At 38.1% G+C, this 14829-nt stretch overlaps 1 long non-coding RNA gene across 3 annotated transcripts; it reads left to right on the top strand.

Annotated features, from left to right (window-relative positions):
* The first annotated feature begins 5144 nt into the window (after positions 1–5144).
* LOC129779591 (uncharacterized) lies at positions 5145–14325 on the top strand. Of its 3 annotated transcripts, none has more exons than XR_008743711.1 (8): positions 5145–5276; positions 5355–5461; positions 5587–5727; positions 5782–6073; positions 6127–9275; positions 9771–9911; positions 9966–13459; positions 13954–14325. It is a non-coding gene; the product is annotated as an uncharacterized LOC129779591 (long non-coding RNA). The 3 variants fall into 3 exon arrangements; XR_008743712.1 differs by having other exon boundaries at positions 5150–5461; positions 9966–10257; positions 10311–13459; XR_008743710.1 differs by having other exon boundaries at positions 5150–5461.
* The last annotated feature ends 504 nt before the right edge of the window (positions 14326–14829 follow it).

Below are 14829 nucleotides of genomic sequence, written 5' to 3'. Positions count from 1 at the left end.
GAACAGTTTCAACAAACGTCTCTTCGCATTATCAGGTAGATTTTTCAACAAATTAAATTTGATCCTATCTGACCCTGGAGCCGTGTTGTTGCAAGAAAGAAGGGCAAGAGAAAATTCAGTCATACTGAACGGAGGCTCAACATCATCAGATGTCTCTAAGAAGGGAGAAGGTGCGGGGGCAGAGTCTGGACATATCTTCTTGGCAAAGTCAAAAATCCACCTTTCTGAATATTCAACTTCTTCATTTGAATGAGATGAATTTCTCATTTGTCTGGCAACTCTCCAAAGAGTGCTCAAGGAAGTCTCTCGTGAAAGCCCATTTACAAAATGACGCCAATAGCCTCTCTTTTTAGCTTTAATGAAGCTTTTGAATTTACGCTCCAGGTAAATGTAGTTATCATAACGTTCACGGGTGCCCAATTTTCGCCAATCCTTGAACGCATTCGATTTATCTTTATAGAGATTCGTACATTCTTGGTCCCACCACAGATTAGGAGGACGTCTACGAAACGAATTACCAGGAAAGCGCTTCGTCTGAGCATCAAAAGCACTGTCAAGAATTAAACCAGTTAGAAAATGATATTCTTCCAGCGGGGGTAACTCATGAACTAATGCCACCGATTCTGAAATAATTGAAGAGAATCTCTTCCAATCAATGTTTCTAGATAAATCATGCTGAATATTTGTTGTTTCAGACGATTTTGAATTATTAGAAATGGAAATAGTGATTGGCAAATGATCACTTCCATGTGGATCTTGGATGACATTCCAATTACAATCTAAAGAAAAAGAGGAAGAACACAGAGACAAATCTAAGCAACTAGCGCGTCCTCGCAAAGATCATAAATCAAATTGGCCCTTCGATCATCAAAAGACTCACCCCATCCAATTCCATGAGAGTTGAAATCTCCCAAAATAAGATTAGGTTGCGGTAAAAGTTCAACTATATTCACAAGATTTCTATAATTAAGCATAGTTCTTGGAGGAATATAAATAGAAGCAATGCATAAATCTTTACCCTTCATACGTACCTGACACGCTAGAATTTCAATTCCTGAGACTAAAGGCAGGGTAATCCTGTAAAATGGGTAGCATTTTCTAATACCTATGAGAACTCCTCCATAGCAATCATCGCGGTCTAAACGGATAATATTAAAATCATGGATGTTTAACACATTGTCCGAACGAAGCCATGTTACAGAAAGAGTAAACGCATCACAATTCAAAAAAGCAATGGAGCATTTGCTTAAAAGAATAAAGTTTAGGAAGAATACTTCTACAATTCCACTGCAAAATAGAGGATTTACCTGAATCATCCAATAAATTAGACATCGAAATTAATGAACGAGAGGAGGGGCCACTTTGAAGTCATTTGTTTAGCTATCTGGCTGATAGAAGGAAGCCAAGCAAAAATGATACCTTTCATTGAATCTGATATTCCGAAAAAATCAAGAATCCATTGAACAATTGATGAAAAGGAAATACCTCCTGAAAAAGATGAGGGATAATTTGAAGATCTCCAACCAGGAGGGTTATTCTTGGGTAGAGCAGAATAATTTGAAGATTCTGGCTTGTTAGAGATCAATCCTCTTTTTTTAGATGGCTTAGAGGAAGAAGCAATTTTCCTCTTCCTGACTCTTCCTGTGATTACTGGATCAAATTGAGAATCCGAATCATCATCCTCTGATAAAACAGAGAAAGGATTTTCTGAAGCCTCGGGTACCTGAGGTGAACCTGCCTTGAGCATATCAGCGAAGGATCGATTGGAACGATCCTTAAGTGATTGCTTGAGTTTCATCGAACGTAATTTGTATTTCGGACAATCCTTAATTGTATGAGGAACATCTCCACAAAAAATACCACATTTTGAGCATTTCGTTTTATTACAACAGTAGGTTTTAGTGTGACCTAACTGATTGCAATTTAATCAAATCATTATTTTAGGGGTATATAACCGAACTGGAAGACGAAGTTTGTCGATAAGCACATAATTTGGAAGTGCTGTGCCTTCGAAGGAAATTCTGAAAGAGCCAGATGGATAATACTTTTTTTCTGTACCCTCAGATATCAAAGAGTTCAGAGATCTCACCTCCAAAACTTTAATATGTGGAATATTTGCATTGTGAAAGATACCCTTAGCTTTTACAAAATCTTGAAGTTGAAGAGATTTTTCCGTAACTACACCATTGATTTCAACAATGTGAGCCGGAATATAAACTCTATATTCATTAGAGAACAAAGAGTTTTTCACTATCGCGTTAGCATCTTTGTAATTTGAGAGCACAACACGAAGTTTATCTTTATTGCCTTTCGTCATTTCTAAGACACCTGAGTAGTTAGACGTCAGGTCTTTGCAAATTTGAGATACTCTTAGAGGTTTCCCTTTGGGACGGAAGAATACCACCCAACGGTTTTTCAATGATGCCGGGGCGTTCTGGTATTGTCTAATACGTGGAAGTTGAGCAGAATTAGGCAGAGATTGTGTCGAAGAGCGGAGAACAGAGTCACTATTTGGTACAGACGAAGAGTTTGACTGCGATTGTTTTTGTTTTTTTCCTGTAGAAACCGTTAAACCATCTGGAGGAGGGTCTGAGACCCTTATTTCAGCATCGGAGGTTTCATTACCCTCCATTTTTCAAAAAAAAAGTCGTAAAAATGAGAGAGAAGATTTTTTAGAACACGCAAATATTAAATGATAAAATTAAAAAAAAATAAATAAATAAATAAAATAAAATGAAATATGTGTATGTATATGTATATGTATACGTATGCGTGAAAGAAAAATAAAACGAAAACTTATCTTAAATGTATCTAGATGAATGTCAGAGAACTTCTAAAATCCTTGAAGCGGGTCCAATGGAAGCTTCACACTCCAAAAAAACACTTGAAAAATAATTCCGACTTCAAGAAAAATCCTTTCTTTTCAGTATATCGTCCCGGCTTCTTTCGAAATTCCGTCAAAAAAAAAATTTTTGAATATTGATTTTCCAGAGACAGGGGATCTTCAGAAATTCTGCTCCAAGGGTCAATACAGCGGGAAGTTCACAACTTCTTCCGGAAATAGTCTTTCAAACACTGAAATGGCTTACAAGAAAAAGTCACAAAGAAAATCTGCAATATTCGTTATGATGAAAATTATACGTCACCTTTATTCCACGGCTTGCTGATGTAAGACATTTCTCGTTGTCGGGCGAGTTTTCTGTAGCTCCGCTCGCGTTATGGAGATGCGCCGACCGAGGGGTCGTAACAGTAATGGAGGACGATGTCCCCATCTAACGAGATTAAGAAACAGAGGCGAGCTCAAGCCGCCGAAGTTACGTAATCCGATTCGGCAGCTGATATATGAATGCGTTGCGAAACTTTTTACCCTGTTTGTTGGTGGTACGTACGAATCTGAGACAAGACATGAGAACTGGCTTCTTACTCTTCTTTTTGCCTTTTCCTCGACCAAGCGCGAAAAATAGGGACGCCGAAACATATGATTTCGTATCATATATTCATGAATAGTTTCATTTGGTTGATCTAGTGCAAAATTGGTGGATATTTTTCAACAAATTATTTTTTTTTCTGTTATGCTTTGTCATGAAAACTAATTTAAGAGTATTTGCCATGAATACATTATGTGGAAGTGTATTTTCAAATATTATTGGCAACTCTTTAGAATTGACCTACCAGCAATCGGTCCGGAATCGACCCCTCTATTGACTAGTCTCATCTCAGGTACGAACGAAAGTATGATGGGTACATGCGGAGCGTTCACCGAGTGATAGAAGCAAAGCGGAGCATAGTATTGCAGGCTGCGTAAGAGCCTTGCAGTCTGTGTAAGAACGGTATGAAGTGTGTATGAAGTGTGTATTCGAAGCGGTAACCGAGTGGTGGAACCTAGGCGGAGCATAGTCTCGTCTGCCGGCGTAAGAAGGATACACGATAGCGCGCATGAAGGGGGCATGCGATCATATGCAACTCATCATATACATTTCACGAGTTGCTAGGGAAATAACGGTTCAGCCGTACGCTGCTGTGACACAATAAAGTTAAACTACTGTGAGGGTGTCATGGTACCACACAGGCTCTGTTAGCAACAGAGTATTTCTTGAACCCCCGCGATCATATATCCATGCATTTCCTTGTGATTGGGCTTACTCATATGATTTAACAGAGATTAGGGTCAATTAAAGTGCGATTCACATACAACATCCACGTCACGTTCACGTCCCGTCACGTTCCGTTACGTCAGTTATTCTACCATGCAATTCTTATGAAAACATTCACATACATCGGCAACGTAACGACCCGTCAGCATACCTTCAAGGAAAACGAACGGCATGATTTGTAGACAATAATAATTGACGGAGAGGGACGGTTCATTAGGTTTTTGTCTGGGCTTTGTGTCTCGGCTTTTGTTTTGATTTTGGTTGTATTTTCTATGACAACATATCTCTTAGTTCCAAATTTCGGAGTTAAAATCTTCCGCGACTAGCTGAGATATATATTATTATTGATGAATAACAGTCGGGACTTCGGGATTTAAGCAATTAAATAATATAATTCAATGATTTTCATTGATTTTTTCTAAATTTAGAACTGATTCTAGGCATACCGATTCGAAAGAGGGCATTATAATTTAAAATCGTTGTAGGTGGCGACACCTTGAATAACATTAAAAAAATCATTCGTTTGACATTTTACGTGACAGTGCTAGTGCAAGCATTGACTGCATGCGTGAATTGGTGGAGACGTTGACGGAACGTAGACGTTCTTTTTCGTAATGTTCTATGTAAATCGCACATAACTCTAACGTTGCGCGTTTCCCGGCTTGTGACCAACAATAGAATCGCTCAATAATTTAATGTTTCCAATCGTTAATCGAGGCTATCCGTAGGCTGAGGAAATAATCTGATTCGGGTTCGAAGCATAAACACAGTTTATATGAATATTTTTACTGCGCGGTTTCTTCCTCGGGAACAATTTCAAAGCGATCGGAGTTGGCTTGCACAGAGCAAAATGGAAAAACATTGAAGGTGTAGTTACACTTTTTATAACCCCAGCTGCCACCACGTTCTAACCTATCCGCGTTGATGGTATTGACAGGTAAAGATTATTTCTAGAGCAACATGTCAAAAGGGGCTATCTCGAATGTGACAGTTCCGAGAAAAATGGGTTGGAAAATTCAACTCTCTTTTTCAAATCCTATTTAAAACAGTAACGTAATTATAATCATAATGACGCATCAACGTAAGCGCGAAAATGTATACATCAATTATTGATACGGCACTGTACGAAAATCCAACACTAACATCACAAATTTTCGAAATGAACGAAAACATAAATATGTAGTCCCTTTATACTTATAGATTTCAGTTAGACCCTTTAAGATGTGCCCTTTTGAGATTTGACATTTCAATTAAATCTTTTTCGAGATACTTTGAGCGGTGAACCCAATTACTATTAACGATCAAAGGTATGAATACTTACTTAAACCGTACTTTAAACAAGGAAAAAAATTACTAAAAATTCTGCTTGCTCATGACGTTAATATAAAAACAGACAATTTTGTTCGAATCCTAATTTTTAACTTCATTGCAGCTCAGCAAATTTTCATCAATACCGCTTTTTATAATGTCTGGACGAGCAACCTTTCGAAATCAACTACACCGTAAAGCCCTGACGCCACTAACGAACGATTCCACAGAGGAGTATACTTGGTGACCAAATGGAATTCAAAGAGTACGTCGACTGGATGGAGTATCCAACTATTAACAATCAATCCTCTTTTTTTAGATGGCTTAGAGGAAGAAGCAATTTTCCTCTTCCTGACTCTTCCTGTGATTACTGGATCAAATTGAGAATCCGAATCATCATCCTCTGATAAAACAGAGAAAGGATTTTCTGAAGCCTCGGGTACCTGAGGTGAACCTGCCTTGAGCATATCAGCGAAGGATCGATTGGAACGATCCTTAAGTGATTGCTTGAGTTTCATCGAACGTAATTTGTATTTCGGACAATCCTTAATTGTATGAGGAACATCTCCACAAAAAATACCACATTTTGAGCATTTCGTTTTATTACAACAGTAGGTTTTAGTGTGACCTAACTGATTGCAATTTAATCAAATCATTATTTTAGGGGTATATAACCGAACTGGAAGACGAAGTTTGTCGATAAGCACATAATTTGGAAGTGCTGTGCCTTCGAAGGAAATTCTAAAAGAGCCAGATGGATAATACTTTTTTTCTGTACCCTCAGATATCAAAGAGTTCAGAGATCTCACCTCCAAAACTTTAATATGTGGAATATTTGCATTGTGAAAGATACCCTTAGCTTTTACAAAATCTTGAAGTTGAAGAGATTTTTCCGTAACTACACCATCGATTTCAACAATGTGAGCCGGAATATAAACTCTATATTCATTAGAGAACAAAGAGTTTTTCACTATCGCGTTAGCATCTTTGTAATTTGAGAGCACAACACGAAGTTTATCTTTATTGCCTTTCGTCATTTCTAAGACACCTGAGTAGTTAGACGTCAGGTCTTTGCAAATTTGAGATACTCTTAGAGGTTTCCCTTTGGGACGGAAGAATACCACCCAACGGTTTTTCAATGATGCCGGGGCGTTCTGGTATTGTCTAATACGTGGAAGTTGAGCAGAATTAGGCAGAGATTGTGTCGAAGAGCGGAGAACAGAGTCACTATTTGGTACAGACGAAGAGTTTGACTGCGATTGTTTTTGTTTTTTTCCTGTAGAAACCGTTAAACCATCTGGAGGAGGGTCTGAGACCCTTATTTCAGCATCGGAGGTTTCATTACCCTCCATTTTTCAAAAAAAAAAAGTCGTAAAAATGAGAGAGAAGATTTTTTAGAACACGCAAATATTAAATGATAAAATTAAAAAAAAATAAATAAATAAATAAAATAAAATGAAATATGTGTATGTATATGTATATGTATACGTATGCGTGAAAGAAAAATAAAACGAAAACTTATCTTAAATGTATCTAGATGAATGTCAGAGAACTTCTAAAATCCTTGAAGCGGGTCCAATGGAAGCTTCACACTCCAAAAAAACACTTGAAAAATAATTCCGACTTCAAGAAAAATCCTTTCTTTTCAGTATATCGTCCCGGCTTCTTTCGAAATTCCGTCAAAAAAAAAATTTTTGAATATTGATTTTCCAGAGACAGGGGATCTTCAGAAATTCTGCTCCAAGGGTCAATACAGCGGGAAGTTCACAACTTCTTCCGGAAATAGTCTTTCAAACACTGAAATGGCTTACAAGAAAAAGTCACAAAGAAAATCTGCAATATTCGTTATGATGAAAATTATACGTCACCTTTATTCCACGGATTGCTGATGTAAGACATTTCTCGTTGTCGGGCTAGTTTTCTGTAGCTCCGCTCGCGTTATGGAGATGCGCCGACCGAGGGGTCGTAACAGTAATGGAGGACGATGTCCCCATCTAACGAGATTAAGAAACAGAGGCGAGCTCAAGCCGCCGAAGTTACGTAATCCGATTCGGCAGCTGATATATGAATGCGTTGCGAAACTTTTTACCCTGTTTGTTGGTGGTACGTACGAATCTGAGACAAGACATGAGAACTGGCTTCTTACTCTTCTTTTTGCCTTTTCCTCGACCAAGCGCGAAAAATAGGGACGCCGAAACATATGATTTCGTATCATATATTCATGAATAGTTTCATTTGGTTGATCTAGTGCAACATTGGTGGATATTTTTCAACAAATTATTTTTTTTTCTGTTATGCTTTGTCATGAAAACTAATTTAAGAGTATTTGCCATGAATACATTATGTGGAAGTGTATTTTCAAATATTATTGGCAACTCTTTAGAATTTACCTACCAGCAATCGGTCCGGAATCGACCCCTCTATTGACTAGTCTCATCTCAGGTACGAACGAAAGTATGATGGGTACATGCGGAGCGTTCACCGAGTGATAGAAGCAAAGCGGAGCATAGTATTGCAGGCTGCGTAAGAGCCTTGCAGTCTGTGTAAGAACGGTATGAAGTGTGTATGAAGTGTGTATTCGAAGCGGTAACCGAGTGGTGGAACCTAGGCGGAGCATAGTCTCGTCTGCCGGCGTAAGAAGGATACACGATAGCGCGCATGAAGGGGGCATGCGATCATATGCAACTCATCATATACATTTCACGAGTTGCTAGGGAAATAACGGTTCAGCCGTACGCTGCTGTGACACAATAAAGTTAAACTACTGTGAGGGTGTCATGGTACCACACAGGCTCTGTTAGCAACAGAGTATTTCTTGAACCCCCGCGATCATATATCCATGCATTTCCTTGTGATTGGGCTTACTCATATGATTTAACAGAGATTAGGGTCAATTAAAGTGCGATTCACATACAACATCCACGTCACGTTCACGTCCCGTCACGTTCCGTTACGTCAGTTATTCTACCATGCAATTCTTATGAAAACATTCACATACATCGGCAACGTAACGACCCGTCAGCATACCTTCAAGGAAAACGAACGGCATGATTTGTAGACAAGAATAATTGACGGAGAGGGACCGTTCATTAGGTTTTTGTCTGGGCTTTGTGTCTCGGCTTTTGTTTTGATTTTGGTTGTATTTTCTATGACAACATATCTCTTAGTTCCAAATTTCGGAGTTAAAATCTTCCGCGACTAGCTGAGATATATATTATTATTGATGAATAACAGTCGGGACTTCGGGATTTAAGCAATTAAATAATATAATTCAATGATTTTCATTGATTTTTTCTAAATTTAGAACTGATTCTAGGCATACCGATTCGAAAGAGGGCATTATAATTTAAAATCGTTGTAGGTGGCGACACCTTGAATAACATTAAAAAAATCATTCGTTTGACATTTTACGTGACAGTGCTAGTGCAAGCATTGACTGCATGCGTGAATTGGTGGAGACGTTGACGGAACGTAGACGTTCTTTTTCGTAATGTTCTATGTAAATCGCACATAACTCTAACGTTGCGCGTTTCCCGGCTTGTGACCAACAATAGAATCGCTCAATAATTTAATGTTTCCAATCGTTAATCGAGGCTATCCGTAGGCTGAGGAAATAATCTGATTCGGGTTCGAAGCATAAACACAGTTTATATGAATATTTTTACTGCGCGGTTTCTTCCTCGGGAACAATTTCAAAGCGATCGGAGTTGGCTTGCACAGAGCAAAATGGAAAAACATTGAAGGTGTAGTTACACTTTTTATAACCCCAGCTGCCACCACGTTCTAACCTATCCGCGTTGATGGTATTGACAGGTAAAGATTATTTCTAGAGCAACATGTCAAAAGGGGCTATCTCGAATGTGACAGTTCCGAGAAAAATGGGTTGGAAAATTCAACTCTCTTTTTCAAATCCTATTTAAAACAGTAACGTAATTATAATCATAATGACGCATCAACGTAAGCGCGAAAATGTATACATCAATTATTGATACGGCACTGTACGAAAATCCAACACTAACATCACAAATTTTCGAAATGAACGAAAACATAAATATGTAGTCCCTTTATACTTATAGATTTCAGTTAGACCCTTTAAGATGTGCCCTTTTGAGATTTGACATTTCAATTAAATCTTTTTCGAGATACTTTGAGCGGTGAACCCAATTACTATTAACGATCAAAGGTATGAATACTTACTTAAACCGTACTTTAAACAAGGAAAAAAATTACTAAAAATTCTGCTTGCTCATGACGTTAATATAAAAACAGACAATTTTGTTCGAATCCTAATTTTTAACTTCATTGCAGCTCAGCAAATTTTCATCAATACCGCTTTTTATAATGTCTGGACGAGCAACCTTTCGAAATCAACTACACCGTAAAGCCCTGACGCCACTAACGAACGATTCCACAGAGGAGTATACTTGGTGACCAAATGGAATTCAAAGAGTACGTCGACTGGATGGAGTATCCAACTATTAACAATCAATCCTCTTTTTTTAGATGGCTTAGAGGAAGAAGCAATTTTCCTCTTCCTGACTCTTCCTGTGATTACTGGATCAAATTGAGAATCCGAATCATCATCCTCTGATAAAACAGAGAAAGGATTTTCTGAAGCCTCGGGTACCTGAGGTGAACCTGCCTTGAGCATATCAGCGAAGGATCGATTGGAACGATCCTTAAGTGATTGCTTGAGTTTCATCGAACGTAATTTGTATTTCGGACAATCCTTAATTGTATGAGGAACATCTCCACAAAAAATACCACATTTTGAGCATTTCGTTTTATTACAACAGTAGGTTTTAGTGTGACCTAACTGATTGCAATTTAAGCAAATCATTATTTTAGGGGTATATAACCGAACTGGAAGACGAAGTTTGTCGATAAGCACATAATTTGGAAGTGCTGTGCCTTCGAAGGAAATTCTAAAAGAGCCAGATGGATAATACTTTTTTTCTGTACCCTCAGATATCAAAGAGTTCAGAGATCTCACCTCCAAAACTTTAATATGTGGAATATTTGCATTGTGAAAGATACCCTTAGCTTTTACAAAATCTTGAAGTTGAAGAGATTTTTCCGTAACTACACCATCGATTTCAACAATGTGAGCCGGAATATAAACTCTATATTCATTAGAGAACAAAGAGTTTTTCACTATCGCGTTAGCATCTTTGTAATTTGAGAGCACAACACGAAGTTTATCTTTATTGCCTTTCGTCATTTCTAAGACACCTGAGTAGTTAGACGTCAGGTCTTTGCAAATTTGAGATACTCTTAGAGGTTTCCCTTTGGGACGGAAGAATACCACCCAACGGTTTTTCAATGATGCCGGGGCGTTCTGGTATTGTCTAATACGTGGAAGTTGAGCAGAATTAGGCAGAGATTGTGTCGAAGAGCGGAGAACAGAGTCACTATTTGGTACAGACGAAGAGTTTGACTGCGATTGTTTTTGTTTTTTTCCTGTAGAAACCGTTAAACCATCTGGAGGAGGGTCTGAGACCCTTATTTCAGCATCGGAGGTTTCATTACCCTCCATTTTTCAAAAAAAAAAAGTCGTAAAAATGAGAGAGAAGATTTTTTAGAACACGCAAATATTAAATGATAAAATTAAAAAAAAATAAATAAATAAATAAAATAAAATGAAATATGTGTATGTATATGTATATGTATACGTATGCGTGAAAGAAAAATAAAACGAAAACTTATCTTAAATGTATCTAGATGAATGTCAGAGAACTTCTAAAATCCTTGAAGCGGGTCCAATGGAAGCTTCACACTCCAAAAAAACACTTGAAAAATAATTCCGACTTCAAGAAAAATCCTTTCTTTTCAGTATATCGTCCCGGCTTCTTTCGAAATTCCGTCAAAAAAAAAATTTTTGAATATTGATTTTCCAGAGACAGGGGATCTTCAGAAATTCTGCTCCAAGGGTCAATACAGCGGGAAGTTCACAACTTCTTCCGGAAATAGTCTTTCAAACACTGAAATGGCTTACAAGAAAAAGTCACAAAGAAAATCTGCAATATTCGTTATGATGAAAATTATACGTCACCTTTATTCCACGGATTGCTGATGTAAGACATTTCTCGTTGTCGGGCGAGTTTTCTGTAGCTCCGCTCGCGTTATGGAGATGCGCCGACCGAGGGGTCGTAACAGTAATGGAGGACGATGTCCCCATCTAACGAGATTAAGAAACAGAGGCGAGCTCAAGCCGCCGAAGTTACGTAATCCGATTCGGCAGCTGATATATGAATGCGTTGCGAAACTTTTTACCCTGTTTGTTGGTGGTACGTACGAATCTGAGACAAGACATGAGAACTGGCTTCTTACTCTTCTTTTTGCCTTTTCCTCGACCAAGCGCGAAAAATAGGGACGCCGAAACATATGATTTCGTATCATATATTCATGAATAGTTTCATTTGGTTGATCTAGTGCAACATTGGTGGATATTTTTCAACAAATTATTTTTTTTTCTGTTATGCTTTGTCATGAAAACTAATTTAAGAGTATTTGCCATGAATACATTATGTGGAAGTGTATTTTCAAATATTATTGGCAACTCTTTAGAATTTACCTACCAGCAATCGGTCCGGAATCGACCCCTCTATTGACTAGTCTCATCTCAGGTACGAACGAAAGTATGATGGGTACATGCGGAGCGTTCACCGAGTGATAGAAGCAAAGCGGAGCATAGTATTGCAGGCTGCGTAAGAGCCTTGCAGTCTGTGTAAGAACGGTATGAAGTGTGTATGAAGTGTGTATTCGAAGCGGTAACCGAGTGGTGGAACCTAGGCGGAGCATAGTCTCGTCTGCCGGCGTAAGAAGGATACACGATAGCGCGCATGAAGGGGGCATGCGATCATATGCAACTCATCATATACATTTCACGAGTTGCTAGGGAAATAACGGTTCAGCCGTACGCTGCTGTGACACAATAAAGTTAAACTACTGTGAGGGTGTCATGGTACCACACAGGCTCTGTTAGCAACAGAGTATTTCTTGAACCCCCGCGATCATATATCCATGCATTTCCTTGTGATTGGGCTTACTCATATGATTTAACAGAGATTAGGGTCAATTAAAGTGCGATTCACATACAACATCCACGTCACGTTCACGTCCCGTCACGTTCCGTTACGTCAGTTATTCTACCATGCAATTCTTATGAAAACATTCACATACATCGGCAACGTAACGACCCGTCAGCATACCTTCAAGGAAAACGAACGGCATGATTTGTAGACAAGAATAATTGACGGAGAGGGACCGTTCATTAGGTTTTTGTCTGGGCTTTGTGTCTCGGCTTTTGTTTTGATTTTGGTTGTATTTTCTATGACAACATATCTCTTAGTTCCAAATTTCGGAGTTAAAATCTTCCGCGACTAGCTGAGATATATATTATTATTGATGAATAACAGTCGGGACTTCGGGATTTAAGCAATTAAATAATATAATTCAATGATTTTCATTGATTTTTTCTAAATTTAGAACTGATTCTAGGCATACCGATTCGAAAGAGGGCATTATAATTTAAAATCGTTGTAGGTGGCGACACCTTGAATAACATTAAAAAAATCATTCGTTTGACATTTTACGTGACAGTGCTAGTGCAAGCATTGACTGCATGCGTGAATTGGTGGAGACGTTGACGGAACGTAGACGTTCTTTTTCGTAATGTTCTATGTAAATCGCACATAACTCTAACGTTGCGCGTTTCCCGGCTTGTGACCAACAATAGAATCGCTCAATAATTTAATGTTTCCAATCGTTAATCGAGGCTATCCGTAGGCTGAGGAAATAATCTGATTCGGGTTCGAAGCATAAACACAGTTTATATGAATATTTTTACTGCGCGGTTTCTTCCTCGGGAACAATTTCAAAGCGATCGGAGTTGGCTTGCACAGAGCAAAATGGAAAAACATTGAAGGTGTAGTTACACTTTTTATAACCCCAGCTGCCACCACGTTCTAACCTATCCGCGTTGATGGTATTGACAGGTAAAGATTATTTCTAGAGCAACATGTCAAAAGGGGCTATCTCGAATGTGACAGTTCCGAGAAAAATGGGTTGGAAAATTCAACTCTCTTTTTCAAATCCTATTTAAAACAGTAACGTAATTATAATCATAATGACGCATCAACGTAAGCGCGAAAATGTATACATCAATTATTGATACGGCACTGTACGAAAATCCAACACTAACATCACAAATTTTCGAAATGAACGAAAACATAAATATGTAGTCCCTTTATACTTATAGATTTCAGTTAGACCCTTTAAGATGTGCCCTTTTGAGATTTGACATTTCAATTAAATCTTTTTCGAGATACTTTGAGCGGTGAACCCAATTACTATTAACGATCAAAGGTATGAATACTTACTTAAATCGTACTTTAAACAAGGAAAAAAATTACTAAATTTCTGCTTGCTCATGACGTTAATATAAAAACAGACAATTTTGTTCGAATCCTAATTTTTAACTTCATTGCAGCTCAGCAAATTTTCATCAATACCGCTTTTTATAATGTCTGGACGAGCAACCTTTCGAAATCAACTACACCGTAAAGCCCTGACGCCACTAACGAACGATTCCACAGAGGAGTATACTTGGTGACCAAATGGAATTCAAAGAGTACGTCGACTGGATGGAGTATCCAACTATTAACAACGGACCAGATCAATGCGTGGGTTGTTCCATATCTGGAAGCATATGAAACTTATGTCTATGTAAAAGCATACCAGATATATGCGATATGCAATAGTTGTGATTTAACTCAATTTGATCAACGTGAACATTTTTTTTTTGAGAGATTTTATAATCGGAAGAAATTTTTTGTTAACAATATATTTACATTGGTACATATGGATAATCTTTGATGACATCTCATGTGTTGAGAACAACGATTGATAGATGTTAAATATGTAGGTTGATGAGACAGTATGTTGTGGATAGTCTCCTCTAAACTGACTACTCGTCATCGTCTAGTTCAGTATCCAAATATTCCACCGGCCAGTCCTCATCGTCTGCATCCAAATCCGCGTCGAAGTGGTCATTTTTGTCGAGTTTCCTGCCACGTTTGGGTACCACGAGATTCTTAAGCATCGTGTCGTAATATTGTTTATTTTTGATAAATGGCATCAACTTTCTAAGATCATCCAGTTTCTCTTTCGCTAGTGGAATTGGTTCTTTTTCAATGGGATGAAGTGTTGGGAGAGGCGAATTTACATCATCTCCCAAAGAGAAACTGGAAAACTGTTGATCTTTTATGTCCATTTTATAGTAGATAACGCCAGGAGATGCTGTGCGATATTCAAACTGCATAATAGCCTTGAACTTGATTGGCTGCCCCAATGAATTGAGTTTGGG

The sequence above is a fragment of the Toxorhynchites rutilus genome, chromosome 3 (genome assembly GCF_029784135.1).
Source record: "Toxorhynchites rutilus septentrionalis strain SRP chromosome 3, ASM2978413v1, whole genome shotgun sequence".
Taxonomy (NCBI): domain Eukaryota; kingdom Metazoa; phylum Arthropoda; class Insecta; order Diptera; family Culicidae; genus Toxorhynchites; species Toxorhynchites rutilus.
Note: the sequence above shows the minus strand (reverse complement) of the source record. Positions and strands in the feature narration are given on the sequence as shown.